The sequence below is a fragment of the Ovis aries genome, chromosome 1, assembly GCF_016772045.2.
Source record: "Ovis aries strain OAR_USU_Benz2616 breed Rambouillet chromosome 1, ARS-UI_Ramb_v3.0, whole genome shotgun sequence".
In the NCBI taxonomy this organism is placed as follows: Eukaryota; Metazoa; Chordata; class Mammalia; order Artiodactyla; family Bovidae; genus Ovis; species Ovis aries.
This window is the reverse complement of record NC_056054.1, coordinates 180,259,744-180,280,252: the sequence shown is the minus strand read 5'-3', so window position 1 is coordinate 180,280,252 and position 20,509 is coordinate 180,259,744. Positions and strand designations below refer to the sequence as shown.

The window sequence follows — 20,509 nt, the reverse complement described above, 5'->3', positions numbered from 1 at the left end:
TCTTCTTTGTTATTACATTTTAAATAATTCTGCCTAGTTGAATCATTTAATGACAGAAGTTTAGGGACTTTCTTTTATTATAAACTCAATATAACTTAAAGTCATACATAAGAAATAATGATTCTGCAAAGTATACCTGAAGCCTATTGACTTTTGAATTATCCACTTAAATCCTTAAATAGATTTATTTTTAATTCACAGATAAATGAAATACTTTCTGTACAGAGGTAAACAAAACATTCACAAAGTTTGTTAATATCAATAATCATGGTCTCCCATTGCCCTTAAACATTTTCTCTTCCTAAGATAGTAGTCTTGGTTTTGTATGAGTTCTGTGGGTACATTTTCAACTCTTTCTTTTTTTTAAAGAATTGAAACATAGTTTTCAGAGTGATGCTGATATTAGTTGATGATGCCAGGGCACCAATGACGAGTGTATTTTAAAACCTGAATATGCTCTTGTTTTCCTCTTTGTTGACTTTAAAGGAAATCCAAACATGTGAAGAAAAAATCAAATTTTGCCAACTTGAAAAGAACAAAAACAGCTAAAACCTTCTTTTAAAATTTCGAAGCTTTTATGAGAATATTACAGACAAAAGATTGTACATGAAAGAATTTTTTTTAAATCAGGTTGCTTTGCCTTTATTTAGTCACTTCAAAAGTCTTTGTCAGATATGAAAAAGAAATATCCTCAAAATGAAGAGTAAATATAATTAAAATGATTCCTTGCCTTGACATATAAGCTTCTTATTGGTGAAAATCTATATAAATTTAATACTATGAAACTTGGGTTTAAAAGAAAAAATAAGAAAGAGTGGGCAGGGAGGGAAAGGGAGAGAGGAAGACGTTTGATTTTTATAAGAATTGACATAGAAAATGATAGTAAGTGAAATTATATTAAATTCTTAATTACTTTTGATGAGAAAATTTTAGATCCATAGTATTTTTTTTATTGCCAGTATGTGGCATGTACCTAGCACACAGTAATCTCTTTTCAATAGTTAACTAATGAATGAATGATATTAGCTAGGCCACATTAGTTTGCTTTAAGCACAGTTTTCTGGTAACAGAAATAATTAAGATAATAGTCAATTCATCATCAGGAACAAATATTTATTGAATACCTACCTTACATTCATTCTTTACCAGATTGTATAGGGTTGTGGTTAAAGATTCACATTCTGAAACGCTTAGCTGTGTGACCTGAGGGCCTCAGTTTCCTCTTGTGTAAAATGGAGATTTTAAAAGTCCATAGTTGAGAGGTTTGGGGAGAATTAAATGAGATATTGCCATAATGCACTTGACAGAGTTCCAGGCAGATAGTAAGTGCTCACTTAATTTTGGATATTGGTCTAAATACTTTATTATTTAGAATATTATAAATACATATATTACCTGACAGAATTGTTAATGAAATTTAAGGAGTTGTGTGTATGGGTGTACTTGGTTGCTCAGTTCTGTTCAACTCTTTGCAATGCTACAGACTGTAGCCCACCAGGCTCTTCTGTCCATGGGATAATCCAGGCAAGAATACTGGAGTGGGTTGCCATTTCCTCCTTCAGGGGATCTTCCTGACCCAGGGATCAAACATGTGACTCCTGTGTCTCTTGTATTAGCAGGCAGATTCTTTACCACTGCACCACCTATAGTATTACAGTGATGCCCAAGACAACTAAGATTTCAGCCACATATATTAAACAGTTGGAAAGCCCAACACAAAACAATGAGAATTCATAATGATAATTTCTGTGAAAAGAAATGCAATCTAATTGGGGAAAGGGATTATATATATATTAAGAGATTAAGCTCAGTAATAATGAAGCTAACATTTATTATTCATTGACCTTCCATTGAGCTTTAAATGTGTCTTATCCCATTTAACCTTCACAACAACGAATGAAATTGGTATTATTTATTACCGTTTTACATAGGAGGAAGCCGAGGCAGATATTGGTAGAGTTAAACACTGCTGATATATAGGATAAATCTCTTATATATGCCTCCAGATACTGAGCTTTTAATCATGAGTGTTATTCACAACAGGCTATGTGTCAACACATGCATAAGTGTTCAGCAGGGGAAGTAAACACTGATCACTGGCCACTTGGGGAAGAGCTTTAGGAGAAGAAGGAACACTCAGCCCTGTGGGGTCAAATGCTCATTATGTGGCAGACTCTGGCTCCCTCCATTTGAATCCTGACTCCTCTACTTACTGTCTGTGCAATCTTGCATAAATTTTAACCTCTCTGTGCATATATTTTCTCATCCAAAAAATGGGAGTGATAATATTATTACCTGGTAGAGTTGTTGTGGAGATTTAGTGAGTCAGTTCCTATGATGATAGTGGTGCCTAGGGCATCTAAGGTGTTAGTTGCTGAGTTGTGTCTGACTCTTAGTGACCCTATGGATTATGCACCACCGGGCTCTTCTGTCCATGAGTTTTACCACGCAAGAATACTGGAGTAGGTAGCCATTTCCTTCTTCAGGGGATCTTCCTGACCCAGGGTCTCCTGCACTGTAGGCAGATTCTTTACCATCTGAGCCATCTAAGAGTTCAATAAATGTTGATGTTAATATCATTATCATTACTGTTGCTGCTGCTGTTATTGGTGACAGTAGTACATTGAAATGTTTTCCTTCATAATTGGCTAGCATTTAAAACTAAAGAGAGGCTAACATTTCAAAGGTGTAGATCACGAGAAGACTGAAAGTATGTTTTTTCTACTTTTGCCCAAGAACTATCCTTCAGTCTAACATGATGGGAAAAGAAAACATATTGTGCAGAGGATTCCATTATACATTTAAGTGAAAGAAATTCAGTAAGAGAGTATGTTTGCTAGCCTCATGTGCTTTTTTCTTTGCTTTGTGCCTATCCATTGAATATTTAGTTAGCCTTCTTAAGAAAACAATAATGTCAAGTAAAAAATTAGTGTAACTTTTATTTCTTCTGGACAAAGATCATTTTTAAAAAATATGAACACAGAGGCTTTAAAATAGAATCTTGAGATTGTTAGGCCAAAGCTCACACTGTCATGTTTAGTCCATCTCATTAAAAGAATAGTAGTGTGCTTAGTGGCTAAGTGTGAAGAAAAAAAAAAAAAAAGTACAGTAAACTTATTCATGAGAAGAATATGATAATATTCATTGACAGGGGAACTACAAGGAGCAATTATCCCAAGCTGTGTCTTTCAGACAATGCTGTCAGCTTCTCCACTTTGATGAGTACAGCTGAGCTTGTGATGCAAGGGCAAGAAATGCCAGTGTGACTAGAAGATCAGGGCACTGGCCACCATATTAGCTATACTGGAGGAAAGGACATCTGTCAAGAAAAGATGGGTTTTTAAAATGTTTGTAATATAAATGATTATCGGCAGCACTTAACTAGATTTGCTCTCTGCTGGTGACCCCGGTTGATTCATTTGTTTTGTATACCCGTTTTCTTCTCCCCTTTTTAGAGGTCCTTTAAAGTGAGAACACCGTATTTTTGATGTATGTGTGGATGTGTGCACATGTGTGTTTATGTATTTGTGTTTAAACTCATCACATTTGGAATATTTTGTAATCTTAGGGATTAGGTATCACATGATTTCTTGTAAATCAGAATAAATGTAAATGTGTATCTAGTATTAACTCAGAGAAGGCGTGGCAACCCACTCCAGTACTCTTGCCTGACAAATCCCATGGACGGAGGAGCCTGGTAGGCTGCAGTCCATGGGGTCGTTAGGAGTCGGACATGACTGAACGACTTCCCTTTCACTTTTCACATTCATGCACTGAAGGAGGAAATGGCAACCCACTCCAGTGTTCTTACCTGGAGAATCCCAGGGACAGCGGAGCCTGGTGGGCTGCCGTCTATGGGGTCACACAGAGTCGGACACGACTGAAGCAACTTAGCAGCAGGAACATCAGCATTAACTACTTCCAGACAAGAGTACTGGAGTGGGTTGCCATTTCCTTCTCCAGGGGATCTTCCCAACCCAGAGACTGAACCCAGGTCTCCCACATTATGGGCAGATGCTTTCCTGTCTGAGCCACCAGGGAAGTATTAACTTCTTCAGGCTAAGAAAATTCATCATAAACTATGTGGGTTTTTTTTTTTCTGCCTTTCTCCTTATAGAGAGAGTAAAGCTTAATTTTAGTATTTATAAGATAATTTGAAATTATACTGATTAACTTTATTTTCTGGTATTCCTTCACCTTAGTCTACACCTGTTTTTACACACTCAGTATTGAATAATTTAAAAGCGTAAATCTTTGAGGCTGGAATTAATAATGAAAAATAGAACAGGGTACCACATGCTCAGTTCCTCTCCTCGCTTTCTTTCTTCCCTTTCTCCTTTCAATACTCAACTCAAACTTTGTCACGTGAAGTACAGTACCGCCTTACATACACATCGAAACCGCTGTGTGTGTGTGAGCTATAAAACAACTAGAATTAAAACTTGTCCAAGGCCCCAAAGCCTATTCTTCACAAAAGAACCTTTCTTGCCCGATTTAGAAAGTGTTTTGAACGATGCATAACTAAGTAGAGTAACTAAACAATTGCTTTTGAGCATCTGAAGCTTGCCCATTAAGATTTCTATAGCTCTTTCTTTTGCTTTTTGTGGTTTAAGAAGTGATTCATGTTCAGTATATGAAAGTTCTGGGTTTAGCCCCTTGAGCTTTTAGTGGAAAGATCTGCATGAAATGAATCAAATAAATACAACGAATAATGTAAGAACTGAGGACAGTTGAACTTATGTAAGTTTATGTACTGAAATATTTTCTTGCTGGGAAGAAAAGTTATCTCCAATACATTTTAGTTTCCAAGGAAGGAAACTAAATCCCTAGTGTTCCTAGGAAGATACATGGGAATCAAATTGTTTGCAAATAACTGATTTAAATATTACCTGGAATTTCATAGAATAACATCAATATCTTTCAGAGAGGAAAACCATTATCTACCAATAGGAGTGAATTGTGAACATATTCCAACTGAACAAAAGCACAGTCGAGTGCCTAAAAAAGTGAAAGTGAAAGTCGCTCAGTCGTGTCTGACTCTTTGAGACCCTTTTGACTATACAGTCCATGGAATTCTCCAGGCCAGAATACTGGAGTGGGTAGCCGTCCCCTTCTCCAAGGCATCTCCCCAACCCAGGGATCGAAGCCAGGTCTCCTTTATTGCAGGCGAATTCTTTACCAGCTGAGCCATCAGGTAAGTCCAATCAAATGCCTTAATAATGCTAAATTTCAGATGTTGCACTGGTAAGATATTTTCTGTACAAATAAAAGACCAAAGTGTGTAAAATCTCAGGATTTTTTGTTTTTTAATCTCAGGATTTTATACACTGAGTTAGAATTACAATGCAGCTGTCATTTTTACATTTCCTGGCTTTCATGAGCCATTACTAGTGATCCTCTGTCATTTAAATCAGTAGAGAACATGGATTTATCTTAATTTTCACCCTTTGTTTCCCCTTTTTGTGATAACAGTTATGAGATATGATGATGTAAAATGTTCCTGCTTATAATGGTTTCAGCCTTGTCCCTTGGCAGCCTAAATCTTCTGGCTAATTCACTGATCAGTTAAATAGTTGAGGTTATTATTATTATAATTATTATTTTACATTTATATAGCACTTTCCTCCAAGGGGCTCAAGGCATTTTACACACAGTAAATTACCAAATAGGAATTAATCCTTATATCACCCTGTGGGGTAGGTATAGTCACATAAATGAAATTCTGCAGAAGTCCCATCTGTGTCACAGCCCTCAGCTCTGCTCCCCCCACTAACCCCCAGTGAACCTACCTGTCTAACTGAAGATAAAGCGGAATGCTGTTGGCATGGCAAGAATGGCTTGAAGCAAGATCTTTGGGAAAATGGTCCTTGCTTTCATTCTTTGAGCTACCCTGGAAAATATCACTAAATGAGAGCAACTAAGCACACACATCTTGATTTGCAGTTAACAGATAAATTTCTTCTATGTGATTTAATTTGATTCTGATCCTTTGGTCCAAAAACTTTAGCATGTACAAAAGTTATCTGGGAAGAGGGCTTCGAATGCAGATTCCAAGGCTTTCTAACTTGCAGAGAATCAGGAAATTTGTATTTTCACCTCGGGTGATTTTCTAGATGGGTGATGCTTACCTATGAAAAGCTTGAACTGATTAAAGAAGAATTGTTAGTTCCCATTCTACAGATCAGAAAATGATGGCTCAGGAAAGCAAGGTGTCACGGTGTTTGGCAGAACTAGAAAGCAAGATTTCAAATTTCAAAACTTTCCGTTATATTAGAGTGCTTCCCAGAAAGGGAAAGCAAAGAGAGAAACAGATAAAACAGCATTTAAATGTAAAGGAAACAAGAGAATAGTTTGAAGTGCATATGAAACATTTTGCACTGTTATTAACTGGTGTCTGCTGGGTCCTTTGGAACTTGGAGTTGATTTGCGATGCCTGGATGGAGAAGCCCAGCATGCACGGGGCAGGGCTAGACCAAAGCCTCTTCCTTGATCTCAGAGCAACCTGTTTCCTCTAGTCAACAAGACCCTCAACTAACTCTAATCCTGTGGGTGCCTAATGGATTGTAATGTTTAATTTTTCACCCTACCCACAAAAAGACTTCTACTTAAATAGGTGCTGCCACCAAAATAAAATGTAGTCTTTGCCAGGAAGCCAAGAAAAGCTCTTTTAATAAGCTTCCTGTTTACGTGAGTTAGCCCTTTATAGGATGGGATGGGCTTTACATTTCTTATTTGAAGCATTCTTAACTCCATTTCTAAGAGTGAAAGAAAAAATATAACAGGAAATAGTCATGAACAAGTTAACTATTATTTTTCAATTTAATATTTCATTTGGGATAATTCTGTTCATTTTTTGAGTTATCTTTTATTCTGTTTTCTTTAACAAGCAGGACAGGGCATTATAGGAAAAGCTGTAGACAGACATAGTGCATCCAAAGTTTTTATTTTCTTCTGAACTTCTTACTCAGAAGTGTCAGAATTCCATGATGGGCTTTAGAGGTGCCTGTGGGATTTATTTGGGGTTTTCAGAAACCAAAAAAACAGACACGTGGTGTTATTTGTGGTAAAAATTCCCACACTCTGCATAAACTCACCATGCTTTTCAGTAGGTGCCACTGTAAATTGTATTGAGAGAGTTTCCATGTCCTTCCTTTTCTCAAATGTATGTATCCCTTCACTGTGTATAATAAGTATTACTGTTTACTTAAAAACATTTTCTGTCTCTCTTTTTACTCTTAGAAATTATCTTATGTCTCTGAATTTTTCATCTTTTATTGAAACACTATGATCATTCCCAATCACTGCATGGACAGATTTTATTTAAAAGAGTCTAGAGACCTTGTAACAGTAAGATGGCATCTAGCCCTTGCCTGGAGGGCAGGGAGTTGAGGTGGAAGATGACAACAATAGGAGGGATACATTTGGAAATGTCATTTGTATATGCTTGTAAAAGTACATCTTGTATCACTCTTTGAATTGGCCTTTCAGGGTAGTCAGGTTTGACTCCTTCAAGATTGTTTTATACCCAAGGTGGATCAAGATTTTGCCAGAAACTTAAGCTATTTGGGGGATACTCTTTAAGGAAAAGAATATAGAAGTATGATTAAAAATCAAGTACAGGGTCTTTGTGGGGGAAGGGGGGGGACTGTGCAAGTGAGGGACCCTGAAGTTTAAGTTCCATTAAATTCATAGTAAATCCACCTCTGCATATCCCCATTTGGAGCCTTCCAGAAGCACCCTTAATAAATATAACTGTTTCATATAATAACAAGATTATTTGAGAATAATGTCTAGTCTTCAGGGTGAAAATATTAATAATAAAGCATTGTAAAAATAGTGAAAGCCTAACTACAAACCATCTGACTAACTGGTTACCTGTATAGCGTACATCTCCGTTTATTCAGGCTGACCCAAACTTAATGTAGGTCAACAAATACCGTTAGAGCAGACAGACCTCACTGCATATAGCCGATATTTCAAGCAGTATTTGAGACAATAAACTACAGGGCAGAAAAAAAATGTCGTCAGTTCCTTGAAGTTCTTTGTAATGGGATTATAGCTGTATTACAAAACTAATATCAAAAACTAGAGTAGCTTGATTTGACCCACTGTCTCTTTCCTCTAGTTGGAAAAGATGTAAAATACACGACTTCCCCGTAGCATTTTGCTTCTACCACGCCTTGTTACCTATACTGTTTCTTTCTGTTATTTAGCTATTTAAAGTGGAATTCTTTTTTTTTTTTTTTCTCTAGAATAAGATTGTAAATATCTTGAAAGCAGATATCGGATTTTTTTTTCCTGAATCTTTCACAGTGCCAGAGTTTTGTAGTTTCCTTTCATATTTTTTTACCCATATTTTAATCTCTCCCTTTGCCTTGTTCTGTTAAAGAAACGATTTTAGTGGTGGTCGCTTGGTAGGAGATACTTAATAATTTTGAATTAAACTACTATAAAAACCTAAAACCATCTCTACCCTCCCCTCAGAATTTCCCCTTAAGGGAGAAAGAGCAAATGTTTTGGAGCTAAATCTAGAAGTTAAAATAGGAAAGAGGAGAAGAAAAGATATTGGCAGCTCAGAAATCAGTGATCTTCCTTCCATTCTCTTTGTGGCTAAGCCAGTTATTTCACCTTGGATTTCATCATCAATAAGAAGTGCCTGCCTAGGAAGCAACTAATTGGGGTTCCAAGTGGAGATAAATAAAAGTCAATTTTTCTGAGACCCTCAATTCATTTTAACTCCTGGTACCATGAGCCAAAATAAAATTCAAAAGCATGAGGATAATTCTGGAGGTGAGCAATTTTGTGCAACATCACACACTGGTAGTGTCCAAATGCTCACCTGAATGTCAATTTCAGTCATCCTCCTTCATTGGAAAAATATGCCCGTTTTCTTTAACAATGAAACCTTTAAAAAAAATTCCATATTTGAATTTTAGCCATGTTAAAAATAACTTTCACATATTTTATCTTCTTCATTTTCAATTTCCATTTATGTTGGTCTTCCTTTCATATGGAGTCAATATTCTATAACAGTGGTGTGGTTCTGAAGTAATGTTTGCAAAATAGTTGTGGCTTAATTTAAAAATAAATTGCACATCTACCTTAGAGCTTGTGTTGTGCTCTCTTAGCTGAAAGTTACTCTGATACAGAAATGGTTCTTAAATTCTTAGTTTTAGCTTTATTTGCCATCAGAGAGAAATAGTGTTAGAAGTGTAGTTTGTGATTTGCATGAATGCTTGCAAAACATTTGAAAAATACGGTCAGTAGGGGAAAAAATCTGATGTAGAAAAATGACTTCTCATTCTTCATATCTCATTTGGGCTATATTTTTAAAATATACATATATATTTACTGCTTTTTATAAACTGTTTCAAAATATCTGTGTCAAGATAAATTTGCATAGTCCATAACTTCATATTGTTAGACCTCCTGGGGTTAAAGAAAAAATTAGTCTAATTTTCTCAGGAATGTAAAATTATGTTTTATAATTTTTGGCATAAGTAGCTACCAAACAATTATTTGCTTTACCAGTTCTTTCCTTAGCACTGTATCCAGATCTGCCAATTATACATTCAAAGTGGTATTCCTTCTAGGTGTATCCTTCAACTATCAGACTACTCCATAAACTGAGTATCTTAAATGTTGAAGTGGCTGATAGCTCAAGGTCAGTGTCTTTGTGATATCAAATCAAGACGGGGTTTCTTAGCACAGTGCTATTGACAGTTTGGACCAGAAAGTTCTTTGATGGGGGCAGATTGGTATTATCCTCTGCACCATAAGATGTTTAGCAGTTTTCCTGGCCTCTACCCACTAGATGCCAGTGGTACCCCTCCGTTGATCATCAGAATTATCTTCAAACATTGCCTATTGTCCCCTAGGGATTGAGGGAAGGACGGGACAAAATTGTCCCCCTGTTAAGAACCACTAGAATAGTAGTACACATACAGCCACTATACATAAAACCAGAACCACTGTTGTTGTTATTCATTTGTTGTTGTTGTTGCTATTAATGAGATACAGAAAAATATGATCCAAAGAAACTCGGTAACTCTCATCTGCAAATTTCTTCCATAGAACTATGATAGGTTCTATTTTAAATGTTGAATTAATAGGCAGAACACAACGTTTCCTTTAATGACTTGCGTGCTAGAGAAAGGGTTCTAAGATTCTGCATAGATGTATATTTTATACCCTTAATTTATTTATTGGTCTTTTTATTACAGTGATCTTTCTGAGAGGCAGACCAAGCTAGCACACTTCTATTGACTTAACTAAATTCCCCTTTCAACATTTGCCTGCTTCAAAGAGTTTAATAGTTGATATTTCACCCTTACTACACACAGCTGAAGAGAGATCTTTAGTGAAAACTGAAACTTACAGGTAAATCCATCTTGGCTTTGAGGCAGAAAGATGACAATTATACAAGCAGCTCTTTGCCCCACTGATCTAAGACTTGGAAGTGAATTTACCAAACAAAAACACCAAAGCTTAGTCAATCTGATTTCAAACACCTCCAGAGACTCAGAAAAGCAACTTCACACTAGCTATATGAAAATCTTTAATCACCCTAGTAACCATAGGAGGTAGGTACGGTTATCATGCCATTCTCAATGGGGCAGGAAACTGAAATATTAAGAATTTTAGTAGCTTGGTCAAAGTCACACAGCCGGTAAGAGATGGAGGCAGGTTCTGGGTTAGTCAGTACTCCAGAGTTCATGATCTTCTAAAGTTCCTTGAAACATGTTAAAGGGAAACTGATGGGCTAGATTTCAAGCATCTGTGAACATGGTATTTATCCAAAAGACTAGATGAAGAAATTAATCAACTCTTTAGATTTAAAGGAGAAGGATTGTTAGAAAGAAACAAATTACATATTTAATAATCAGCTATGTTATAGTTATACTATTTTTAACATATATAGCACTTAAAAAATTTTCAGAGAATATTTCAGTTCTTTCTAGAGTCTCAGATTGTTTTATATTATTCCTTTCCTTTCAAGGATTGAGAATATTGTTTGTTCATAAGCCTAGTTGGCATAGAACAGATGGTTTCCATTTTCCTTTCTTAACTGTCAGATAATGCTCCTCTCTCATTAATACATTTTCCAGAAAACACAAGGGCTTAGAAGATGAATAAATCAGATACTATTATTTTTAAGTATGCATATCTAAGCATCTTTTCTCCTATACTAAGCCCACTAAAAATTACTGTGGTTGAAAGAACATCTTGGCACCTCTAATTTTCTAAATATCAATATTAGTCAGCAGATTAATACCCTGAATTATCCAGTTACACCTTCAGTTAGTTCAGTTCAGTTGCTAAGTCATGTCTGACTCTTTGCGACCCCATAAATCGCATCATGCCAGGCCTCCTTGTCCATCACCAACTCTCGGAGTCGACTAAAACTCATGTCCGTCGAGTCGGTGATGCCATCCAGCCATCTCATCCACTGTCGTCCCCTTCTCCTCCTGTCCCCAATCCCTCCCAGTGTCAAGGTCTTTTCCAATGAGTCAACTCTTCACATGAGGTGGCCAAAGTATTGGAGTTTCAGCTTCAGCATCAGTTCTTCCAGTGAACACCCAGGACTGATTTCCTTTAGAATGGACTGGTTGGATCTCCTTGCAGTCCAAGGGACTCTCAAGAGTCTTCTCCAACACCACAGTTCAAAAACATCAATTCTTCGGCACTCAGCTTTCTTCACAGTCGAACTTTCACCTCCATACATGACCACAGGAAAAACCATAGCCTTGACTAGACGGACCTTTGTTGACAAAGTAATATCTCTGCTTTTGAATATGCTATCTAGGTTGGTCATAACTTTTCTTCCAAGGAGTAAGCGTCTTTTAATTTCATGGCTGCAATCACCATCTGCAGTGATTTTGGAGCCCCCCAAAAATAAAGTCTGACACTATTTCCACTGTTTCCCCGTCTATTTCCCATGAAGTGATGGGACCAGATGCCATGATCTTCGTTTTCTGAATGTTGAGCTTTAAGCCAACTTTTTCACTCTCCTCTTTCACTTTCACCAAGAGGCTTTTTAGTTCCTCTTTACTTTCTGCCATAAGGGTGGTGTCATCTGCATATCTGAGGTTGTTGATATTTCTCCCAGCAATCTTGATTCCAGCTTGTGCTTCTTCCAGCCCAGCATTTCTCATTAATTTAACATATAAGTTAAATAAGCAGGGTGACAACATATACAGCCTTGACGTACTCCTTTTCCTGTTTGGAACCAGTCTGTTGTTGCATGTCCAGTTCTAACTGTTGCTTCCTGACCTGCCTACAGGTTTCTCAAGAGGCAGGTTAGGTGGTCTGGTATTCCCATCTCTTTCAGAATTTTCCACAGTTTATTGTGGTCCACACAGTCAAAGGCTTTGGCATAGTCAATCAAGCAGAAATAGATGTTTTTCTGGAACTCTCTTGCTTTTTCCATGATCCAGCAGATGTTGGCAATTTGATCTCTGGTTCCTCTGCCTTTTCTAAAACCAGCTTGAACATCTGGAAGTTCATGGTTCACGTATGGCTGAAGCCTGTCTTGGAGAATTTTGAGCATTACTTTACTAGCGTGTGAGATGAGTGCATTTGTGTGGTAGTTTGAGCATTCTTTGGCATTGCCTTTCTTTTGGATTGGAATTACAACTGAGTTTTCCAGTTTGCTGGCCTATTGAGTGTAGCACGTTCACAGCATCATCTTTGAGGATTTGAAATAGCTCCACTGGAATTCCATCACCACCACTAGCTTTGTTCATAGTGATGCTTTCTAAGGCCCACTTGACTTCACATTCCAGGATGTCTGGCTCTAGATGAGTGATCACACCATCGTGATTATCTTGGTCATGAAGATCTTTTTTGTACAGTTCTTCTGTGTAGTCTACCCACTAAATATTCAGTAACCACTAAAACATTTGTCATTTCTTTTGGTTATGTATAATTTTTTAAAAACAATACCAAATTGATGCTTCATCCAGTGTTCTAACTTGTTAGCTAGAAGTTAGGCTGCCATAGATCTGTGGTGGAAGAGGAAAAGAGGTGTGGGCAGCTGGAGGAATAGAGGAGAGACTCATTTCTTTCCAAATGTGTTTAATCACTGTAATCTATAATTAAGTCACATTTTGGTTAATATCAGAATAAGTTGGTTTAACCCACTGATTATCTTCAAGTCTAATGACATCCATGTTTCTAGAAATGATGAAATTATATATATAGACTCATCCCTTAAAAATTATTTTGCTTACAGTTATGCCATCCTTATCAAGGTCATTCTTCATGAACATAACAAAGTTACTTTTGATATACATTGTAAAAGGCAAGATTACAGTGGAAGGGAAATTCTGTTGCAGCTTTTTAAAAATTAGAGACCTTTTCATTTTATTCTGTTACACACTTCATATGTTTTCTAGACTATCACAGTAGATTTTATTATTTTCTACTTGTATTATAAAATTATCTTGTCTGGCTTATATGATTTTAGTATGTGCATCTCACTGGAAAAGGCATTGGTAGCATGTCTGTTTGCAAAACACTGTTAGAGATGGGATATCCACTCATAGAAATGAGATAGTCTCTCCTATTTCTAAGGAGAATCTCATGAATAGATGTTTAAAAGAAAGTCAAGTTTATCATATTTGAGATACTCTAAAACCCCTTTTAATATTCCTATTTGTCCCTTGCAAGTGAAGAGTACAGTCTCATCTTCCATGTGGGAAATCTTTAGCAATTTACTAATCCCTAGCAGGGATGTAAAATCACAGAACAGAATCAGTGTTCTTCAATTCTAAACTTGGAGTTCCTGATAATTGAACCGTGGTTGTTCCCAAAAGAAAAAAGAAACGTATCACCACTTACCAGAAGTTCTAATAAGCAAAGAGAAATCATACTTCTTTCTCTTTGAACACAAAAAAGAAGCAGCTGATTAATCTTTGTTGCCAGGTGAATTAACTATATTCAGAGGAAATAGGTGACTTGTAGAAAGAAAACTTAACATGGATCTTAGCGTTCTATCAGGATACAATTTAGCAACTGATGTTGGTAAGCAGACCAGTTATTGTGGTTTATAACAGGAGACCTCTGTTAACTTGTAATATTTCTACCTAGGCAAAAGAAATCAAATCATTTCTTAACTGTGGAAAGTACATTATATCTCTGTAGCAAGGCAATGTGTTTGGGACTGATGGAGTTCCACGCTAGAAGCACAATGGCCACTGGTAAGAAATGTACAGCCTCTTATTACTCATAGGAAGAAAGACATATGGCGAAGGGAAATAAATTTTTTTAAAAAGTAAGAAAGGAACTAGGATCAAGGATCTGAATTTGCAATCATGAGAGATAGCCTCCAATAAAAACAGATACAGCCTCCAAAATACAGCCTCCAAAAAAATGCAAGGGGTAAAGGAACTATGGTGTTCATTTATATAGTGACAATATGTAAAGAACCCAATCTAATCTTACCAGACTGGTACAATTGGAGAAGGCACTCAATAAAAGTTTGTTGAATGGATAAATGAATATAAACATCCAGACTACAAGTCCATAAGACACTAGTCCATAAGCTCAGAGAGTGGGGGAAATTGGACTTATTAGGAAACTGACTTGGTAGCCAGTTACTAACAAATGTCAATATGACATCAGCTAAACAACATTTATTAACAACCATGTTTGTTTGCATTTTTCTCATAGTCAATGAATTGTTATGAAATCACGAAATTTCTCTCTAGTAGAGAAATTGTTCTCTACTAGGCAATGGCAACCCACTCCAGTACTCTTGCCTGGCAAATCCCATGGACGGAGGAGCCTGGTAGGCTGCAGTCCATGGGATTGCTAGGAGTCGGACACAATTGAGCGACTTCACTTTCAGTTTTCACTTTCATGCATTGGAGAAGGAAATGGCAACCCACTCCAGTGTTCTTGCCTGGAGAATCCCAGGGACGGGGGAGCCTGGTGGGATGCCGTCCATGGGGTCGCACAGAGTCAGACACGACTGAAGCGACTTAGCAGCAGCGGCAGCAGCAGTTTACATTATACTAATCTAGTTTGAATTTAATGACTGCAAGAGAGTTCCAGAAAAACATCTATTTCTGCTTGATTGACTATGCCAAAGCCTTTGACTGTGTGGACCACAATAAACTGTGGAAAATTCTGAAAGAAATGGGAATACCAGACCACCTGACCTGCCTCTTGAGAAATCTGTATGCAGGTCAAGAAGCAACAGTTAGAACTGGACGTGCAACAACAGACTGGTTCCAAACAGGAAAAGGAGTACATCAAGGCTGTATATTGTCACCCTGCTTATTTAACTTATATGCAGAGTACATCATGAGAAACGCTGGACTGGAAGAAGCACAAGCTGAAATCAGGATTGCCAGGAGAAATATCAATAATCTCTGATATGCAGATGACACCACCCTTATGGCAGAAAGAGGAACTAAAAAGCCTCTTGATGAAAGTGAAAGAGGAGAGTGAAAAAGTTGGCTTAAAGCTCAACATTCAGAAAACGAAGATCATGGCATCTGGTCCCATCACTTCATGGGAAATAGATGGGAAACAGTAGAAACAGTGTCAGACTTTATTTTGGGGGGGCTCCAAAATCACTGCAGATGGTAACTGCAGCCATGAAATTAAAAGACGCTTACTCCTTGAAAGAAAAGTGATGACCAACCTAGACAGTATATTCAAAAGCAGAGACATTACTTTACCAACTAAGGTCCGTCTAGTCAAGGCTATGGTTTTTCCTGTGGTCCTGTATGGATGTGAGAGTTGGACTGTGAAGAAGGCTGAGCGCCGAAGAATTGATGCTTTTGAACTGTGGTGTTGGAAAAGACTCTTGAGAGTGCCTTGGACTGCAAGGAGATCCAACCAGTCCATTCTGAAGGAGATCAACCCTGGGATTTCTTTGGAAGGAATGATGCTGAAGCTGAAACTCCAGTACTTTGGCCACCTCATGTGAAGAGTTGACTCATTGGAAAAGACCTTGATGCTGGGAGGGATTGGGGGCAGGAGGAGAAGGGGATGACAGAGGATGAGATGGCTGGATGGCACCACGGACTCGATGGACGTGAGTCTGAGTGAACTCCAGGAGTTGGTGATGGACAGGGAGGCCTGGCGTGCTGCGATTCATGGGGTCGCAAAGAGTCGGACACGACTGAGCGACTGAATTGAACTGAACTGAGCTGTGTAAGGGGCTTTGGGATGTTATGTCAGAAAAACGTTATATTCTAAGTGCAGATGGTTTTACCTAAGTACAGAGAGTTTATAAAGGAAGTATAACTTTTATTTTAATACTTTCCTTAATAATGACCAAGTTTTTGAAGTATTGTTTTCATTTTTTGCCTGAAAAAATTCAGTGACCTTCAAGTCCCTTTCCTGATTAAGACTTAAAGCTATCTTTTTCATATATTTGAATATTTTGGTTGTCCATGTTCATACTGCCACCTTTCTGCACACCTGGACATATGCTGTGCTCCATCATCTAGCTTAATCCTGCTCAGGAAAATCTAATTCCATCCATATACTTGGATAATTTATTGTGTACTTTTAGTTTCAGATTACTCATTGGCTAATTCAGCAAAAATTAATTGAGCTTCCACTATATGCCAGACCTACTGCAAGATGCTGGGGTGAGCAAGTTAATTTATACAGGTTTTAAGTAACGTTAGTCCTATATTCAGTTCCTAAGGAATCCTAACTTGGTCTCTTTGCTCATCACTATCCATTTACCTTTAACTTGCTCTAAGCCTATTTTCTTTCTTTCTGATAGTATCCAAAAACCATGGCTATGCCCATTTTCTCACTTTCATTCCTCTACGGTGTATATATAAAGCAGCTGCTGACTGTTTCCTAGATGCAAATTAACACAGTAGCCATAGTCGACTACTACGTGTACGTATACGTGTGTGTGTGTGAGAGAGAGAAAGAGAAGAGGGAGAACACACCTGTGAGAACGTTTCCTACAGATCCAGTGCAAGTTGTGCTTCAAGAATTGTACACAAAAATATCACCAGTGACGCTGAGGCTGTCCTTCAGTTAGTTTTGTTGTAACAACTGGTGCATAATTACATATTGATACACCACTACTCTTGTTTCTAAAGCCCAATATTGTTTTGTTGTCTTCTCGTTCTTGAGTTGGTATATTTACAGGCTCTTAGTTCCTTGGTTTTCAGCATTAATCCTAATGTTCTGTCTGAAGTATAGTCAGGGTTTCCTTGTATTTCAGTTCACTATGCTTGAGGGAGAGTCACCCTAAGTAATGATTTTGCTTTACTCCTTGGCAGCACAACCACAAACTAGACAGTGGTTCAGAATCTCAGGGTTTCCAAGGGTCTGCGAGAGACCATATGCAGCCTCAGGGAACTGCTAAAAAGCTCAGATTAACTGTCAAGATACAAGTTCACGAGTCTCATGAACATTTACTTTAGAGTTAGAAGAAACTCTAAAATCACTAAATCGCTGTTAAATGTCAGGGTAAACCACTTGGTTTTACTGGAAGAAAATGGAATCCATTTAAGCAGCAAAACCCTAATATCTAAGAAGTTAATGTAGAATAGCCCATGCAGGAGGAAACTCCATGAAACTTGTGGCAGTAATTTTGACATCTGTAGACTTTGTTCCATGCAGCTGCTCTTTCCTTCTCCAGATTCACATTATAGACAAAATTTTGTTTATTCACATGAGTAGACAAACCCATGAATTTGTCTAAACCAGCAAATGGTTTTGGAAGCCAGGTAGAGCAAACCCGTCTTTGGTGTATAAATGTGCTGTGATGCTAATGGGATGGCTGCATTAACAATCAGCTTTAACAAGGAAACAGGGGGTTGAGGATAAGAAGCTAAAATGAGTGAAGAACAACAACAAAGCAAATGACATGCCTGAAAAATAAACTTCATGATTTAAAGGAAGATTATGCAAAATCCACTTGAAAATAATGAATGAGAGGGCCAGCTTGATATGTTCTCAAGAGTTGGTTGAGATAAGGCCTCAGTTTGGCTTTGACAGGGCTATTGTTAATGTGGGGAGAGTGGGATTCACAATCCCCCAAAATCACATCTTTCAGTCTTTATTTATGCTGAGAAAAGATAGCAAGAAGGTACATTGTTCCTCCCTCATTACCAGACCTTTTTTCTTTCTTTACTTTCTTTGTCCCCAGACTATAAATCATTTAACTAGGCAGGGTCATTTTCAAGAGCTTTCCTAATGCCAAGAGACACCAAATGGTGAGGTACATCAAAGGGACAAAGAATTATAGAGGCATTGATCCATTTTCCTTAAGACCCCGAGTACAATGTGAATAGACTACTTAGCTCCAGGCCGCAAACCAAGTGTTTTGCAGCAGACCCAGTCTGGATTTCTTGGGAAGTTCTCCCTGTTGCTTTTCATAGTTTAGATAATCCACATGAACAACCCTGATTAAATCAGTTGCCCCAAGGCAACAGGCAAAAGCATAAATGGTTTTCAGGAGAGAATGGTCCAAAAGCTTGCCTCTTTCTCTCTCTTCTATGTACTTCCTTGTTTTTGTTTCTTTTAGTTACTCAGTTACATTTTCCCCTTTAAAATTCTCTCTATCCAATGTAGTGGTAAGCAGAGTATTACTGAGAAGGTGCCATTCCCCTCTTCTTTCACGATTCAAGTTTTGATTTGGAATTACGTTACCTGTCTTGTACTGATTATGAACCGTTTTTTGAAAGGCTGTTATCTAGGGAGTGGTTATCCAGTAATATTATGTAAGGTCACCAGGCATTTGTTTCTCACATCTGATTCTTTTTAAACCAGGCAATTACTCTATCATTTAATAATTCTTACCTCAAAGTTCACTTGAAAGAAAGCTCATAAGATTTGAGGGGGAAAAAAAAAAATCCCTAAAAATAAAAGTTAGGCTAGTCTAGGCCAGGGTGGGAAATTCCATTGTGGCTAGAAGCCCATGGCAGGTAGAGTGGAATTTAATGAAGGAAACTGCTGTGTTTTTGTGTCTTTCTGTATGTTTTTCCTTTAAAACCAAGAGCTGGGCAGGCATCCCATTCGACCTGACGTGACCCAAGCAAATTGCTTCTTATATAAAAACAACTGCAGACTTTGAGAATGTGAAAATGCACTGTATCCTTCTCCAACTGAGGGAGACGAAACCCTGAGAAACAGGACGGCCTTGTCAATACTCGCTGAGCAGAACTATCACTCAAACCTGATAAAGGGAGATTAGAACAAGCTTCCTTATGCCAGAGGGATTCATTATAAGTTAGACTTCTTTATTTATTTTTTATTCTCTTAAACAAGCACAAGTGGTGGATGGAAACTGCATGTTTTAAAGACAGGTTTTATGTAGGAAATGATAGTACACACACTTTTTAAAAGTCTTTTCACAGAACTCACATTTTTAATTAAAGAAGTTATACTAAATTTTAAAAAAAGACGAAGAGAAGCATTTTCTCTTTCTGCCACAGTCTTGGACAAGCGGAGGAGAAGGGATTCAGGGTGTGTCTGATATTGCATTCAGATGTGTTGTCTTGGCTTGTGTACTGACAGATTTATTTAAAAAACAAAGTTTAAAAAATGCATTGTGTGCTAGTGAAGTCACTTCATAAATCTTTTCCTTTATGAATTATTTTGATCACAAGGCTCGTTGTTTGAATCACTGAAGGACTATTCTCCCTAAAAGAAAAATGCCTTCATTTTCAAACTGTCAGTTCAAAAGCCAGCAACTTCCCCTGAACAGCATACAGGGATCCAGAGGGGCAGAGAAAAAGGGACCACATGAGTCCTGACTCTAATATGAGGCATAATTCAGTTTAGATTTGTCGTGGTTCACAGAAGAGACATGTTTTGAAAATTTGGACCCAGAGTCCTTACTTTTCTAATAAATGACTTAGTTTGAAATACTGATTCTGCTTTAGGAAAAAACAAACAAATAAGGGAACACAGCCTTTGATGCAGCTGGTTCGTCAGATGGCGGAAGGTTAGGATTAGAATACCCTTCAAGCTGTGGCTGAATAATGAAGGGTAGGGCTTCCTAGCTGGGCAGTGACCACAGTCCCCTGGGAGTACCGAGGACAAATATTACCTAATGTGTACAAAGACTTTAGCAGTTAAGTTGATTACAGGCCGAGTGTGGAAGGCTGGATGAGGCAGCAAGCACTGAATTCCTCCAGAGGGACCTGATAAGTTCCACAGGGCTCCACTAGGCCCTCAGTTCTCAGGCCTTACGGGATGAGCACCAATAGAAAGCCAGTCAGGTTCTTGAAATGAATAGCCTGCATGGAATTGTTACAAAGAAGAAAGAAAAATGAAACAACATATTAGAATGCATACATACGTAAAGATTGATCAAATAAGTTGGATGAAGGTTACACTGTAGGTGACTGTGTGATGGGTAAGAATTTCCCTAACCAAAATGTAATTTGTTTGTAGCTAAGGACCTTGTCTTGTTTTTAATTTGTTTTCCTCAGGGCACCTGGAATGTTGTTGAGATATAAAAATAAATAATTAATAATTGATCTATCAGTTTGCCATGGAAATTGGTGAGATAGAG

General features: G+C 37.7%; 1 protein-coding gene across 50 annotated transcripts in view; it reads left to right on the top strand.

Annotated features, from left to right (window-relative positions):
- The window catches only part of ZBTB20 (zinc finger and BTB domain containing 20), an 863,472-nt gene that overhangs the window by 478,304 nt on the left and 364,659 nt on the right, over positions 1 to 20,509 (top strand). For 20 of the 50 annotated variants that reach the window (XM_060417983.1, XM_060417962.1, XM_060418013.1 and 17 more), the window contains one exon: positions 1 to 20,509. This exon is cut by the window's left edge and continues 15,067 nt beyond it; it is cut by the window's right edge and continues 41,854 nt beyond it. The exons of the other annotated variants lie outside the window; for them this stretch is intronic. The gene's annotated coding sequence lies outside the window, so the exon portion shown is untranslated. 50 annotated transcript variants of the gene reach the window in all.